The 12,922-nt window shown below is 38.0% G+C and overlaps 1 pseudogene; it reads right to left on the bottom strand.

The window, feature by feature from the left end:
* Positions 1 to 1,408: 1,408 nt before the first annotated feature.
* Positions 1,409 to 2,324, bottom strand: LOC132002123 (olfactory receptor 5AN6-like; annotated as a pseudogene).
* Positions 2,325 to 12,922: the final 10,598 nt, after the last annotated feature.

Raw genomic sequence — 12,922 nt, 5'->3', positions numbered from 1 at the left:
GTCATTACATAAATATCATAAAAATGGTTAAGAAAATATGCACTGTATCTTATAACATGCCCTGTAGAAGTAGGTATATCCTGATACTGGGCAGTTTTTCTCAATTGTCATGGTAAATGAACTACTTACCACTAAGTTTTGCTGAAAGCTTTGGATTTCTGATTTCGTGGCAGGGCTTCCTGCTTTCTACTCTAGTTTTTTCCAGACTGGAAAGGATACTCCCTGGTAAAACAGGCTATCAATTCCATGCATCATGACATCCATGCATCATGACAGAGATCTGCCATTCCTGGACCTGCCTTGAGTATACTCATTGCCTAATAGAGGAGTCAAAAATCTTTCTTTGATCTCTCAAAGTATTCATTTTTCTAGAAAGGACATTTATAAATGATTGTGGACTGGCCATTTGGGAGTAACCATGTAACCTCTCTCTAAGCAGCTGTTTTGAGATTCCTCAGAGTACAAACACAACTCAAGGGCAATAGCTTGAATAGAAATTGCTATAAATGAAAAACAATTAATTCTCTCATGTATTCATTAAAGTCATGGCAATCATCTTTGCCCAGCATACAATGAGGAGATTAGCTTCTTTTCTCTTTTGGGACATATGCAAGTGAATTTCAGTACCAGATTTTTTGTTAGGAATTGTGGGTATTGAATACTGGAAATCTGCTAAGAGAATAAAGAGGTCTTACCACATACACATAAAAGTTGGTAACTACATGAGAAGATGATATGTTAATTAGCTTGACTAGCCATTCACTATGTATATGTATATCAACTTATCATCTTGTATACCTTAAATACACACAGTTTTTAAATGGTCTAAAAATCAATAAACATGGTACTTTTATAAAATAACTAAAGGATTATATAAATAAAAGTGATCAACTGGAAAGGAAGAGAAAGAAAGAAAGAAAGAAAGAAAGAAAGAAAGAAAGAAAGAAAGAAAAAGATTCATACTGGGTGCACCTGTATGGCTTAGTTGGTTAAGCACCTGACTTTTTTAAAAAAGATTTTCTTAAAATTTGTTTTTGAGAGAGAGAGTACTCAAGCAGAGAGAGGGGCAGAGGGGGATGGAGAGGGACAAGCAGACTCCCCACTGAGCATAGAGCCCAATGCCAGGCTTGATCGCAGAACCTTGAGACCTGAGCTGAAACCAAGAGTCAGTTTCCCCACCCACTGAGCCATCCAGGCACCCCAGGTATCTGACTCTTGATTTCAGCTCAAGTTATGATCCCAGGTCTTGGGATTGAGCCCCACATTGGGCTCCACACTCAGTGGGGAGTCTGCTTGAGGATTCTCTCCCTGTCCCACTGTCCTTTCCCCTTCTCTCTCTAAAATAAATAAATAAATCCATTTTTTTTAAAGTAAGAAAGAAAAACTCTGCAGAATGAAAAATGTTTATCTACTCACTGATATTACTACAGAATCCACCTTCTTTAGCTGGCTTACTCAGGGCGTTCTTGATTTCCTTGTTTCACAGGCTGTAGATGATGGAGTTCAACAAAGGGGTCACAACACAGAGAAGTACAGAAACAAGGATATCCACATCTGAGTTGTAGCCTGCTTTGGGTTGTCATTGTTGAAGTCAGCTGTCCCAAATAAGGTCACCACTACAGTGAAGTAGATGCCCAGAAAAAGACCTTGTTTCTGCCCTGAGGAAATCCCAAGGATGGCAGAGATGATGAGTAGGTAAGACATTGCAATAAATAGGCAAGGCTTCAGGCCGGTGGTGGTGCTGGCGACATGGAACACAGACTCATTGAGAAAGATGTCTGAATAGGAGAGCTCCAGGAACAGTGGGATATCACAGAGAAAGTGCCTGATCTGGTTGAGCCCACACAAAGTGAACATGACTGCCAGCCCCGAGTGTGTCACAGAATTCTCTAGGCCATGCAGGCAAGTTCCAGTCAACCAATACACACAGACCTTTGGAATCATGAGAAGCAGGCAGTTAAAGAGGTGGCAAATGGCTACACAGCATTCATAAGTTAAAACAGCCAACAAGATTTCCTCAGCACAGGTCACAGGAACATCTGAGAAAGGCAGCCTTCATATGACATGATCTTCTTCTGGAATAAGTTCACCAGCATGACCAGAATGGTAGTGGACAAGTAGCAGAAGTTCAAAAAGCTCAAGTTGCTAATGATATAATAGAGTGTGGAGGACAGGACTGACTCTGATTACTGTTAATGTGAAAGCACTTCCCAGAAGAGTTATCAGATAAATGATCAAGAAAACCAAGAAGAATACCTTTGTAATTCAGGATGGTTGGGAAATCCTGGAAAGATAAATGAAGTGACCACAGTTCAATTTTCCATTTCTTTGAGCTCTTCTTAACTGAAATGAAAATTAGGAAAGAAAACAAAAAGACAATGACAAACACAGTGACAAACACTGGAAGAGCTAACTAACTCTTACTCATCCTTTGGTGGATGAGATGGCACCTCTTCTAAATAGTGTAACACGACACTCTGAGACTGGAAAATATGCACTCCCCCTCACTGCTGTGCTCCTTTGCCTTGTGTTTACTTGTCATGCCTATCACTGTTAGTTATTAGCCTGTGAGGCTCCCCACTGGTCTCTAAGTTCTTTTATCTCTCTTTAATTTATATGTGCCCTGTAAAACTTTTGTTAAAAGGGATAAAAGAAGGAACTTCAGTCTTCAGCACTAACACTGAAAAGCAACAGCTGATGAGTTAAATTAGAACCCAGTACTTTCCCTCCCAACCTTCCTCTTCCCTGGAAAGAAGTTGCAATAACAAATTCTAACTTAGTGTGAGATAGCCTCCATGACCGTTGCCTCCTGGTGTTACTCACATGAATTTACTATATTATATGGCAGAAAGGGTTTGTAGGAGTAATTAAGATTATTAATTGCATGACTTTAAGGTATGGAAATTATGCAGGTGGACTGATCTAATCACACAAATCCTTAAAAGCAGAGCAGAAGGCAAAGTCAGAAATTTGAATCACAAATAGGATTCCAGGTGTCAGTTTGGCTTGAAGATGAAGGGGGCAACATGTTTAGGAAAGGGTAACTTTGGTTCTCAATTCACAAGAAGCTAAGTTTTGCCAACAACTTGAATAAATATGGAAGGGTAATCTTACCCAAAATCTCTAAATAAGAGCCCAGCTTGCCTTTCTTTTACTCTGAGTCATGTTCTTCTTGTGCCTGTACTTCTGTGAGATAGAAGACCCAGTTAAGCCATGCTGTGCCTGGACTTCTGACCCACAAAACTGTGAGGTAATAAATGAGTGTTCAAACCACTAAGTTTGTGGTAAATTTTATGGCATTAATAGAAAATGAATATACTGATCATCTCACTTGCTATGGAAAATTTAGGATTATCAGGGGCTAATTATGAGAGACCCCCAATCTAGAAGCCTCAGAAGTTATGCCATCCATTATACTATAAATCTGTGACCACCCCTCCCTCTGCCTGTTCTTTTTTCCTTCATTATGTCTGCGGCTAATACTACCTCTCAAAAAAACTGATAGAGGGAATATAAAGGAAAAAGTCAAATGCACACTGCTCATTTTCCTAGTCAATAGCTCCAATAAAAGGCTGGGAGAAAGACAAATTTGGAACTGTTTAGTAAGATGATATTTCTAGATTATTTTAGAATTTTAATTAGTGTCTTGCCATTCTGCTTTACCATGAACAGTGAATGTAAGCTAGGCTGTGACATAACCATTGCAAATTCTAAGAAACATTGCAGTTCATTAACTTGCATCTGAAATAATTTTCTTAGTGGATTGTCTTTAAATGAGGCTTTGTGTCTTGGCATCACCATTTTTCATAGAAACTGTTAAGCTGTCTCCTTTCTTTAGTGTAAGCCAGTGGTCAGTAGTCAAATTTAGTATATCAATTTACTTTTATAAATAAAGTTTTATTGACTTACAGCCACACCCACTCATTTATGTATCATCTATAGCTGCTTTTGTGGTACAATGGCAGAACTGAGTAGTTGAGAAGGAGACAATATGGCCCACAAAACCTAAACTGATTTCAGACCCTTTACAAAAATGTTTGCCAGCCTCTGGTGTAAGCCATTGGGTTTAGGAGTTTGGCAGACTTGGGGTTTTTGTTTGTTGTTGTTTTTTTATTATGCTTAATTATCTGACATATAGCACATCATTAGTTTTTGATGTAGTGTTCAATGATTCATTAGTTGCATATAACACCCAGTGCTTATACAGCCGCTCTGGAAAACATTATGGAAGTTAAGGTTATGACATTAAAAATAGAGCTACCCTATGACCCAGCAATTGCACGACTTGATATTTACCCCAGAGATACAGACTTGGGATTAAAGCATAGCCTTGTCACTTTTTAACATCGACCATTAATAATATACTTAGCTACTCTAAGCCTGAGTTTGTTCATGTTTAAGATGAGATAATGTCTGGATTACAGAATTTTTGTTAAGATTAAATTAAGCATTGAATAAAAGAACAGTGAACATCGTTAACTTTCAATGTATAAGTCCCTCCATTACACCACTGCAGCCATTTCAAGTTCCCCTTTAAAAATGTTATTTCCCTTCCAACCAGATTGACTCAAACGACACACTGTTTGTGTTAAGAATAAAATATTATTTTCTATTTATTGATTTACCTTCTCTGATCTTTTAATTTCAACAGCTATATCAGCTCCACTTTTAAACAACTATTTTATAATTACATACACTTATTTCTCTCTCATAAAACAAATACAATTGTATTTTCTTTATTTTTAAACTACATTTTCTGAACATATTTTCACAAGAATCTTTCAGGGAGGTAGGTAGATTTGATTATAACAATTTTTAATGTAAGATTTCCTCTGAAATGGGAAATTAAAAAGCCAACTATCATATGAAACTACATGCAACATGACAAGTAATTGATAAAATTAGACCTAATGCCTCTAAACTTCCTTCTGACAATATTCCTTAACTCCTTGTCAGAAACCTGGGAGTCGTCTTTAGGCCATCCCTCCCCTTATCACCTGCTCATATCTAACTCTTCAGCAAAACCTCCTTCTCATCCCCTCTCTGCTTACCTCTTTTATCTCTTTAACATAAAGGTTTAGTTTGGGTAGTACGGATTTTCTTACCCATCTAAATTTTCAAGTCAATCAACCAGAGAAAAGGGATCACATTGAAAAGGCAATGATATAATATAGAAGTCTCACATTCACAATTGCTTCAACTAAATTATTCAGTTATCAAAGCAAGAAAAGATCAGTCAAGAGAAGGTGCCTATGGGACACCTGGGTGACTCAGTTGGTTAAGCCACTGCCTTCAGCTCAGGTCATGATCCCAGGGTCCTGGGAATAATCCCACGTGGGATTCCTTGCCCAGCAGGGAGCCTGCTTCTCCAACTACCCGCTCTGCCTGCCACTCCCCCTGCTTGTGCTGGTGCACGCACATTCTCTCTTTCTCTCTCTGACAAATAAATAAATTAAATCTTTAAGAAAAAAAGAGAGAGAAGGTGCCTATATGTTGTTGCAGACTTGATTCATAAAATAATAATATAATAGTAACAACAACAACAATAATGATAGCTCACATTTCCTTGCTTACTAAATGTCAGGTATAGTTACTGTACCATGTACTTTACATATTTAAATTTTAATTCTTGCAACAACTTTGAGAAGGAAAGATCATTACTATTCTCATTTTTTTCCTTGCTTCTAAGTTCTTAATAATTTTTTTAAAATTTATTTTTTATTTATTTTCAGCATAACAGTATTCATTATTTTTGCACCACACCCAGTGCTCCATGCAATCCATGCCCTCTATAATACCCACCACCTGGTACCCCAACCTCCCACCCCCCACCACTTCAAAACCCTCAGATTGTTTTTCAGAGTCCATAGTCTCTCATGGTTCACCTCCCCTTACAATTTCCCCCAGCTCCTTTCTCCTCTCTAACTCCTCATGTCCTCCCTGCTATTTGTTATGCTCCTCAAATAAGTGAAACTATATGATAATTGATTCTCACTGCTTGACTTATTTCACTCAGCATAATCTCTTCCAGTCCCGTCCATGTTGCGACAAAAGTTGGGTATTCGTCCTTTCTGATGGAGGCATAATACTCCATAGTGTATATGGACCACATCTTCTTTATCCATTCGTTTGTTGAAGGGCATCTTGGTTCTTTCCACAGTTTGGTGACCGTGGACATTGCTGCCATAAACATTGGGGTACAGATGGCCCTTCTTTTCACTACATCTCTATCTTTGGGGTAAATACCCAGAAGTGCAATTGCAGGCTCATAGGGAAGCTCTATTTTTAATTTCTTGAGGAATCTCCACACTGTTCTCCAATGAGGCTTACATTCCCACCAACAGTGTAAGAGGGTCCCCCTTTCTCCACATCCCCTCCACCACATGTTGTTTCTGTCTTGCTCATTTTGGCCATTCTAACTGGTGTAAGGTGATATCTCAATGTGGTTTTAATTTGAATCTCCCTGAGGGCTAGTGATGATGAACATTTTTTCATGTGTCTGATAGCCATTTGTATGTCTTCATGGGAGAAGTGTCTGTTCAAATCTTCTACCCATTTTTTGATATGATTATCTGTTTTGTGTGTGTTGAGTTTGAGGAGTTCTTTATAGATCCTGGATATCAACCTTTTGTCTGTACTGTCATTTGCAAATATCTTCTCTCATTCCGTGGGTTGCCTCTTTGTTTTCTTGACTGTTTCCTTCCCATTTTTCAGAAGAACAAATTGAAGTTAAGAAAGGATAGATAAATGCCTAGTCAGGTAATTAATGAAACCACATATTGGCAAGGATCTGCAGATTCAGAATTCAATTCTACCATTAATTACCATTAACTACCATTAACTAGTCAAAGCATCTTCTTGTCTCTGAACGTTACTCTTCTCGTCTGTAAAATAAGAAGTCTGGACTAGGTGACTAAAAATATTCCTTCCAGATTTGATACTTTGTGATGATATTTTGTACCTGTTTATTTCTGTCTCCAAGATGAAACTGAATAACAGCAAGGGTGAGAAAGTCAAAGGTCTCCCAAAGATAGAATTGTTTATTCCTCTGTCTTCTGGGAGTATAAAGGTACAGGATAGGATGAAGATTTTAGCCAATACACAGAAACGGTAAACTAAATAATGGCCCCCCCTAAGATGTCTATTCCCTAATTGCTGGATCCTGTGATTATGTGGTATTACTTGATGAAATGGATTTTGCAAATGTGTTTAAGATTATGGGCCTTAATACATGGAGATTACCCTGGATTATCTGGGTCATCCAAATCTAATCGCCTAAGCCCTTAAAAACAAATTTTTCCGTGGCACCTGGGTGGCTCAGTGGGTTAAGCCTCTGCCTTCGGCTCAGGTCATGATCCCAGAGTCCTGGGATCGAGCCCCACATCGGGCTCTCTGCTCAGCAGAAAGCCTGCTTCCCCCTCTCTCTCTGTCTGCCTCTCTGCCTACTTGTGATCTCTGTCTGCCAAATAAATAAATAAAATCTTAAAAAAAAAACAAATTTTTCCAACTAGAGTGAAAAAATACGTAGCAGGAGAGATGAGGCAAAGGGAAGAGTCAGAGAGATTCAAACATGAAGGACCCAATCTACCTATGGAAGGGGCCACTAACTAGGGGATACAGGCAGCCTCTAGAAAATGAGAATGACTTCTGGATGGCACACAGCTAGGAAATGGGGATTACAGCCACATTGAATTCTGCCAATGATCAGAATAAGCCTAGAAGGGTGTTCTCCTGTATAATCCTGAGAAAGAAATATAGCCCTCCGGACATCTTGATTTCAGTCTTTTGAGACACCAAGTCAAGGAACCAGCCATGCCATGTGGTACCCAGATTTCTGACCTACAGAACTGTAAAATAATAAATTTGCATGTTTTAAGTGCTAAACTTGTGGTAATTTGTTATGGTTTCTCAGTTGGAGTGCTCAAGACCTATTTAGTCTTTATAATATACCTCTGTTCACACACCAGAATTTGAGTTCTAACTACACTCCTTACTGTTTTAGCTTCTGAACATTATATTAGGACTGAAGGTTGATACTTAAATTCTAATTTTATATTAAGATATAATTGATATATAGTGTTATATTAGTTTCAGGTATACAACATAATGATTTAGTATTTGTATATATTGCCAAGTAATCACCTCAATAAGTCTATTCAACATCTGTCACCATACATAATTATAATTTTTTTCTTGTGATGTGAACTTTTGAGACATATGCTGTTAGCAACTTTGAAATATACAATATAATATTACTAGCTGTAGTCATCATGATGTACATTATCCCCAGGATTTATCCATTTTATAACTGAAAGTTTATGCCTTTGACTCCCTTCACTCATTTCACCCACCCATCCCACTTTCCATCTCTGGCAATGAACAATGAATTGCTACTTAGATTAAACGTGAATTTGAAGAAGACATTGCAGGGCACCTGGGTGGCTCAACTGGCTGAGCTTCTGCCTTCTGTGAATTCAGCCTTGTTTTTGTTTTATTTTAGATTCCACAAATAAGTGAGGTCCTTCAGTACTTGTTTTTCTCTGCCTGACTTATTTCACTTAGCATAATGCCCTCAATAAGTATCCATGTGGTTGCAAGTGGCAATATTTCCTGCCTTTTTATGTCTGAGTATTGTTCCATTGTGTGCATATGTATATATTTTAGTGAAAAATGCATTGGATTTTGATAGGGATTGCATTGGCTCTGTAGGTTGATGTGGGTAGTATAGACACTGTAAATTATTCATTCTTCCAATTAATGAGTGTGGAATATCTTTCCATTTGCCTGTGTCTATTTCAACTTATTTAATCAATGTCTTATAGTTTTCAGAGTACAGGTCTTTCACCTTGGTTAAATTAATCCCTGGTATTTCATTCTTTTTGATGCAACTAAAAGTGGGATAGTTTTCTTAGTTTCTCTTTCTGCTAGTTAATTATTAGTGTATAGAAATGCAACAGATTTTTGTATACTAATTTTAAAAATCTAAATTCAATTAGCCAACATATAGTACATCATTAATTTTTGATATAATATTCAATGATTCATTAGTTTCATATCACATCCAGGGCTCATCACATCACATGTATATTGATTTTTATCCTTTAACTTTACAAAATTTGTTTACTAGTTCTTGGTTGAGTTCTTAGATTTTTTTACACATACTATCATGTCATTTGCAGAGTCATAGTTTTGCTTCTTCGTTGCCAATTTGGGATGACTTTTATTTCTTTTCCTTGCCTAATTACTCTGTCCAGGACTTACAAAACTTAAAGAAAAAGATTTTATTTATCCATTTGAGAGAGAGAGACAGACAGAGCACAAGCAGGAGATGAGTCAGAGGGAGAAGGAGAGGGAGAAGCGGACTCCCAGCTGAGCTGGGAGCCTGACCTGGGGCTCAATTCCAGGACCTAGAGATCATGTCTTGAGTCGAAGACAGGTACTTAACCTCTGAACTACCCAGGTGCCTTTTTATTACTGTGACATTAATTGTATTGTCTTATTCTTTATTTATTCATTTGAGACAAAGAGATGCAGAGAAAGAGAAAGCACAAGTGGGAGGAGGGGCAGAGGGAGAGGGAGAAGCAGTCTCCCCCCTGAACAAGGACCCTGATTCAGGGTTCAATCCCAGGACCCCAGGACCATGACCTGAGCTGAAGGCAGAAGCTCAACCAACTGACCCACCCAGGTGGCCTTCAGTGTCTTTTGTTGCTAAGTAGCAACAAAATAAGTTTATAGCCTTTTAATACTTGCCTGTCATTGAGTATTAGCCCAGATGTCAACTCTGCATTTTAAGAATCAGGTTTTTGGACTTCTTCCCCTGCCATGATGTAAAACAGTAACCAGATTTGTCCATCTGCCTTAACAATTGGGCAAAATTCCAGGAAAAAGCATTTCATATATTAAACAATAAGTAGCACGAGATAGAGAACATTGAGAGAAAGTAAATAAATGAGGAAAACCCTGTGAATGCCCTGGTTCACTTCATTGTGAAAGTTTCTAGGCCACAGCACAAGGAAAGGATATGAAAACAGAGTTCAGTGATCTCCATTCAGTAATGAAACAAAATTCAGAGTTCAAGAAGATCAAGGTACCTAGAAATTATGTGGCAAAGTCTTGGAGAGGAGAGAGAGGCACACATATAGAAAGATCTAGAGATCCACAGAGGATTCCGCTAAACTCTTTAGCAGAATGTTAATTAGCACATGACAAGCAAAGGAAAGATCATTAGAGAGAATGGAATTAGACAGAATGGAATAATGGAATATGGAATAAGATCCAGAGCTTACACAGGGGTAGGCATAGTCTGTGTTCCCACCAATCAGAATTTAAATGATTTTTTTACCATACATAAAGTCATCAGATGGGTCTTGCTTTAGTAAAGAGGCAAAACTAGCACTGGACTAAGGCTATTCTGATTCCACCCAACAAAAATTAATAGCTAGTCTTAAAGGAATCAAATTATTTCTAAGAAACTATGTCCAAAAGTAAATTTCAAAAACACTTAAAGAAATACAATTGAACCTTGTACAACATGGGGGTTCAAGGTGCAAACCTCCCATTCAGTTGAAAATCTACAGATAACATTTGGCTCCCCAGAACTTAAATACTAACAGCTACTGTTGACTAGAAACCTTCTTGATAATATAATATCACACATTTTTTTGATTCTTATAATGTAATCTAGATAAAGGAATGTTATTAAAATCATAAGAAAGAGAAAATACATTTACAGTACTGTACTGTATCAAAAAAAATCCTCGGTGAACCCACAGAGTTCAAACCCATGTTGTTCAAATCTCAACTGTACTAAAAAATTCATCAATCACCTATGTAAAATTTACAATGTCTGGCATCAATCCAAAATTATCAGGCCTACAAAAGAGCAAGAAACTCAACTTATAGTAAGAAGGAAAAAAATTCAATAATTGAAAATAGACTTGGAGGTTATACAGTAATAGACTTATTAGAGAAGAACATTAAAACAGCTATTGTAAGTGCATTTATATGTTCAAGAAGGTAGGGGGGGCACCTGGGTGGCTCAGTGGGTTAAAACCTCTGCCTTCAGCTCAGGTCATGATCTCAGGGTCCTGGGATTCAGCCCCACATCGGGCTCTCTGCTCAGCAGGGAGCCTGCTTCCTCCTCTCTCTCTGCCTGCCTCTCGGCCTACTTGTGATCTCTGTTTGTCAAATAAATAAATAAAATCTTAAAAAAAAAAGAAGGTGGGGAAATCATGCACATCATAAGGAGAGACAAGAAAAAGTATATGTATTTGATATATATTTAAATTATAATTTTACAATAAAATTTAAAAATTAAAATTTACAGCTTTTGGTTTTTTGCTTAGAGCAGGTGAATGTGCAACTGTCTTTGATTTTCCTGAATCCAGATTTATCTGACACCCACTGCCTCCACCATGCTGCCTAAGTTCCACCCCAATGAGATCAAAGTCATATACCTGAGACACACCAATGGGGATGTTGGTGTCACACCTGCCCTGAACCCAAAGATTGGACCCTGGATCTGTCTCCAAAAAAGGCTGGTGATGACACCATCAAGGCAACTGGTGAATGGAAGGGTATAAGGATTGCATGTTCTCAACTAACCATTCAGAACAGACAGGACCAGATTGAAAGTGGTACATTCTGCTTCTTCCCTGATTATCAAAGCCCTCAAGGAACCACCAAAAGACAGAAAGAAACCAATTTTAAGAACAGCAGAAACATTATTTTTGATGAGACTATCAAAATTGCCTGATAGTCATGGGGCTAATCTTTAGCCAGAGAACTCTCTGGAACCATTAAAAAGATCCTGGGGGCTGCCTAAATTGTGGACTGCAATGTTGATGGCTGCCACCCTCATTACATCATAGATGACATCAATAGTGGTACAGTGAAATGCCCAACTAGTTAAGAACAAGAAAGGAAAATATTTTTTTTTAAGATTTAATTTATTTATTTGACACAGAGAGAGAGATCACAAGTAGGCAGAGAGGCAGGCAGAGAGGGGGGAAGCAGGCTCCCTGCTGAGCAGAGAGCCCGATGCAGGGCTCGATCCCAGGACCCTGAGATCATGACCTGAGCTGAAGGCAGAGGCTTAACCCACTGAGCCACCCAGGCACCCCAAAGGAAAATATTTTAATAAAGGATCATTTGACAACCAAAAAATTAAAATTTATGTATATATATACTTATATCTGTATATGTATATATATACATATCATTGAACTTCTAAAGCATACAGCGTATGAGATGAAGTATAGACTGAATGGGATTGATAGCGGATTACACACAGAAAAAGATCAGTAAACTTGAAGGCATACCAGTAGAAACTACCCACATTACACAAAGGGGAAAAGACTGAAAAAACTAAACAGAAAATCAAGAACTTTGGGACAACACCAGGTGTTTTACTATGCTTATAATCAGAGCCCAGAAAAAGAAGAAGACAAAAAACATGTGGAAAATACTGCCCAGTATTTCCCCAAATTTGATAAAATGTATAGTCCAAAGATTCAAGTAACTCAACAAACCCCAAACAGCACAGAAAGAAAACTACACTAAGAAAATCATAATCAAATTGCTTAAAACTAGTGGTAAAGAGAAAACCTTAAAAGCAACTAGTAGGGGTGCCTGGGTGGCTCAGTCCATAAACGGTTGCCTTTGGCTCAGGTTATGATCCCAGGATCTTGGGATTGAGCCCCGCATTGGGCTCCTGGCTTGGCAGAAAGCATGTTTCTCCCTCTCCCACTTCCCCTGCTGTGTCTCTTGCTGTGTCTCTCCCTGTCAAATAAATAAATAATTTTTTTTTTAAAAAGCAACTAGTAAAAAAAGACACTACAGACAGAAAACCAGATAAAAATGACAGCAGACTTCTCATAAGAGCAGGAGAAACCAAAAGACTGTGAAACAATATCTTGAAATT

This window comes from Mustela nigripes, chromosome 14 (assembly GCF_022355385.1).
Source record: "Mustela nigripes isolate SB6536 chromosome 14, MUSNIG.SB6536, whole genome shotgun sequence".
Classification (NCBI taxonomy): domain Eukaryota; kingdom Metazoa; phylum Chordata; class Mammalia; order Carnivora; family Mustelidae; genus Mustela; species Mustela nigripes.
This window is presented reverse-complemented; position numbering and strand designations above follow the sequence as displayed.